This window comes from Gracilinanus agilis, unplaced genomic scaffold (genome assembly GCF_016433145.1).
Source record: "Gracilinanus agilis isolate LMUSP501 unplaced genomic scaffold, AgileGrace unplaced_scaffold33533, whole genome shotgun sequence".
Taxonomy (NCBI): domain Eukaryota; kingdom Metazoa; phylum Chordata; class Mammalia; order Didelphimorphia; family Didelphidae; genus Gracilinanus; species Gracilinanus agilis.
Window position 1 is genome coordinate 2,907 of NW_025366394.1, and position 4,960 is coordinate 7,866.

Sequence of the window (4,960 nt, forward strand, 5' to 3'; positions counted from 1 at the left end):
AGATTAGAAATAATGTTGTGCCTCCCTTGGATAGAACATTTCAGGAGGCTGCATCTGGCCGATGGGCCATAGTTTGCCCATCACTGGGTTAGAGGGCTTCAATCAGAGAGGCTTGAGAAGTGGGCATCAGGAAGAACATAAATTGGAGTATAGGGAGAAAGTGTTTGTTCTTTTTTCTGTAACTGAAGCCAGTTGGTGTGTGGTCATTGCTCCTGGAAGGGAAGGTGGCTGGACACACATGGCTGGTGCCTCCTCTTTCTCTGGCCTGCTTTTAATTGTTTAATAAATAGTTATATATTAAGATATAGTATCCAGAGAATTTTAATCATAATATTGCAGAGGAAGTATTGATCTTCTTTGGCAGGGGAAGTTTGCTTACTGGGAGTTTCTACTGTGAAGAAATCCCAGGACCAGTGAAGTACCCAAACAACCCTTCTCAGAGGGTATCTTTTTATATTTGAAATAGGAATTCCTAGACACAAAGGTTACACTCTCTAGCAGTGTGTCCTTGTATAAGTGTCTTTCTATTTAAGGGCCTCAGTTTTCTCAGGTGTGAGTTGGACCAGTTGCCCTTCTGTGACCTTTAGTATTATAGATTACTTTTTTTTTTTTACAACAATGTCAGTTTATTTCAATGAAAAACTCAAGTTTACAATAATTTAGTAAAAAAGAAGTGAACACTTCATTCCTATCCCATGACATTTATGAAAACATCTTGTCAGTAAATAAATATCTGTGAACAGATTAAAGGTAAGGCAGACTGTATGATAAAATCACCTCTGCTGTTCACATCCCTGCATGTGATTCACACAAAATGAGTGAAAAACTGCACTGGGAAACAGACTAAACAGCTACTGAATATCATCCTAATCATTCAGTGAGTCCAATAGTAAATACTTATTTTGTGCTCACTCAACAAGGGGCAGCAAAACCTACTAACAGACATCAACTGTAACCCCACCTTTTGCTGAAGAGGCTTTGATAGAACTGCTTGTTAAATTTGTATTGTTCATCACAACTATAAAAAATGACTTTAAGAATTCCACAGAACCACCATTTACAAAATGCTACTATCAACATCATGTTATTGCATTTTGTCCAGAATATGGCCACCATTTATGGTGAAGGAACATGAGTATCCCGTACTGTCAACCCCACCATTTCTTAACATGAGAAAACTGTAAACTGTCCAACATACAAAGAACTAATTTCATAAACCTGCTGGTAAACAAATACATTTATATAAGTGGAACCTCAGGATGTCAGATTGATACTATGAAATTCCTTATTTTCTTTGTCTCTTTTGAGTTAGTCAATCAAGAATCCCCTACTTAACACTTTGTTTGCCATCAAGTAAGAGAATTCACAAGACCCTTACTTAGAGAGCTCCACCCTTTTAATTCAATCAGTCAGAAACTTGTGAATCCTTTGATAAGAATTTACACCCTCAGAGGGTGAGAGGTGGATCCCACAGACACTGTCCCATGCTGGGCAGTGCTGGGCAATTTGGAAGTTGTGATTGGCTCCTGTGAAGAGGGGAAGGGACAGGAAGTCATGTAGAAAAAATGACTATAAAAAGTCCAGAACTTCCTGTCCTCATGACTTCTCCTTTGGACTTATCTTTTGGAGGACTGCTCCTTTGGACATCTTCTTGGGACTTCTGGCTTGGAGAGATTCCTGCCTTGGTGGCTTTGCAAGGAGACCCTCTCTGTTGGGAAAGGATTTGAATTTCATCAGATCAGCACTTAGCTAGGCAACACCTTACCTTTTTCCTTCCTACATTTCATGCTTCAACTCTTCCTCTTCCTCATTATAAATAAAAGCTACTAACAGTTTTTTTTCCTGCTTACAGATAATATTTTGAATCTAGGGACCATAACATTGAATCTATAACTCTCTTATTTAGTCAAAACCCCAATTTAACCCTTATATTACCTTTGGTCTTTTTAAAAAAAAAAGTCCACACTGCAACCTCCTAAACACTGGTGTGTGCATTTCACAATGAAGAACAATGGCATTGCAGTGCTGAAGAATGAGGGCAGCATCACTGGTGAAAGGCGCATGCTAGCATTTTTTGAATGGACTGCCTCCATCACAGCACTGGACTCTGTCCCTCAGGATCCATCTCATTGCTGCCAGGGGGAGGAGGAATAGGTAGAATATCCAGCTCATCCACTGGAAGTGTCAAATGCATGACCACTAGCTGATCCTGGGGCATGTCAGCTGCAGCTGCTGCTAGGTTTGTGATGTACTTACTTTTCACACACTGAAAGTTAAGTGCTGCTTTTCCTTCCTCATTCTAGCAGGACATAAGAATAAATAGTCTTTGGACGTAGTTGTAGATTACTTCTTGGTAAACACTAGGCCTTTTCTTGCCTTTCTCTTATAAGTGAGATACCCTTCTATACCCAGTTGAATCTTCTTAAGACCTCACTCCTTCAAAACAGATTTTGTCACATCTCTATTTTGATATATTTGAAAAATCTATACAACTTTCTGCTATAAACAATCTGTGAATATTCTTCTCCCATCTGTGATGGGTATTCTTCATCCCAATCATCATGTGTGAGTACTACTATGTGACACTCTCTTTCACTACTCTGGGCACTGGCCACCATAAGAGGGAGGATCATTTCCTCTAAATAAAACTCAAATTGCCTAGGAGCATCATCATTTGATAACTCATGCAGGAGGGCACTGAGATATAGTAATGTATTCAAAAGAGATACAAAGATAGTCACATGTTTCTCTTAGCTCAGGAATAGAGGTGCTATCAGAGAATTAGTCCAGTCTTGTAGTAATCCAAGATAGCTCAAAATACAGTAGAACCAATTCCCTCTGCTACTTCATACTCTCCTTTCTCATCAGGATGTGTGAAGTTATGTTCTCTGCCAGATCCAAACATCCTGCCCAACATTGTATTTCACTGTGCAGTAAAAATAGATGGATCTATATCAAATTCAGTGTTATCTACTATTAGTGTTACACTTTCAGATGTTCTTATACTCCAAGCTCCCTCTTTTGCATTTTCGTATACAAATATCATTTCCCTAGATGTCTTACAACCACTATCTGAACATGACTGACCACTGTTTCTGCTGTTGTTTCAGCAACACTGCTACTGGGACCATTGGGGGAAGCTTTTTGAGGATGAGGACTGCTTGGGTGGGAAGAACTATGATATTTTTCTCATTCTCGAGTTTATAAAGCTTACAAGGTCTATAATGCAATTTCTGATCCCAGTTCTCTGATTCACTGGAGTTACTGTCATCCTTATGAAGGTGTCCTGCTCTCCCACTTCAAGTTTCCTCATACTACAGCTCTGAAAGCATACAGATAGCACCCACAACCTGCAGGTGGTTCTGATATGCAAGGGCCAGGGGACGACAGGCTGCTGGCAGGAGCAGGAGCAGCTCCTCCTAATTTGGAACCAGTGCAATGGCCCCTCCTCAGCAGGTGCAGCAGTGGTGGCCACTGCTGCCACTACTGCCACTACTACCATTGCTGAGGCAGGAGCTGCCAGGGCTAGCCCGGGAGATTGCAGGCCGTCTCTGCTTCCAGTATTATAGATTTCCATTCTGGTCTGACATTTCTGAGAACCAGAGGATGAATCTCTATTGAGGGAGGGATGGCAGGCACCATGGTACATCCATAGGGAAGACATGTTTTGAGACTGAGGCATCTTTTGGAACTCCACAAATAACACTGCCTTAAATGTTGTTTCTGTCTGCCCTGGATCCTATGATATCCTGATCCTAGCCTAGACTGCTTATTATTTCAGACTCTGTCTAATACAAGAATGATTAAATTAGACATTATACTGTGCCTGACACATAATAAGAATTTAATAGGTGATTTTTCATTCATTCCATGATGATCATCAAATGCTATGATTCTGATTTTTCTTTGAAAATCTTAGCCCTGATCTTAAGACAAAAAATACTATCTGCCTCCAAAGAAATAACTGATGGAATCTGAATGCAAATTAAAGCATTCTTTTAAAAACTTTTTTTATTTAAAAAATGTTTTGGTCTGTTTTCTTTTGTAACATGACTAATGTGGAAATATGTTTTGCAGGACTGTACATGTATAATCTATAGCAAATTACTTGCCTTCTCAATGAGGGGGAAGGGAGGAATTTCTACAGTGGAAATTTTTTTTAAACCCTTGTACTTCGGTGTATTGTCTCATAGGTGGAAGATTGGTAAGGGTGGGCAATGGGGGTCAAGTGACTTGCCCAGGGTCACACAGCTAGGAAGTGGCTGAGGCTGGGTTTGAACCTAGGACCTCCTGTCTCTAGGCCTGACTCTCACTCCACTGAGCTACCCAGCTGCCCCCAACAGTGGAAATTTTGAAAACTGTGTCAAAAATTCTTTTTACATATAATTAGGAAAAATAAAATAAATATCAGTGCTAGATATTATTTTAATCACTTCTTCAAATAATTTCAAATACTTTTCAGAATAATTGGACCAATTTACCATCAATATTAATATGTTCACCTCTTTCCACCACCTTTTTAATATCCCATCTTCCTATCTTTTTTCATCCTTCTTTTCTTTTGTTGTTTGTTTGGCTACATGATGAACTTTGTCTTCTGTCTGTGATTAGTTGTTTCCATAGGCAAAAAATTGATTATATCACAATTGTGTGGCCTCCAGATGTGCTGTGAACTGAAACATCTTGAACATGAAAATTTTCCACTGTGGAAATTGTTACCAACTTGTGAAGTACATAAAGAGAATCTCCTTATGGGGCACAATGTATCAGAGGGTTGTGTAATATTTTGAAGAGGAAGGAACATATCAGGGATACTGTTAAAAGTGACAGACAAGTAAGTTCAAATCATTTCAATCCAAAGAATATTTCTTAGGTGTCTGCTATAGCAATACAAATGCAAACTCAACATATCATGTTCATTGACTCTGTAATAGGTTTTTATTTTAATTCAACACACTGG

General features: G+C 39.2%; 1 pseudogene; it reads right to left on the bottom strand.

The window, feature by feature from the left end:
- Positions 1-2,092: 2,092 nt before the first annotated feature.
- On the bottom strand, positions 2,093-3,664 carry LOC123254828 (annotated as a pseudogene).
- Positions 3,665-4,960: the final 1,296 nt, after the last annotated feature.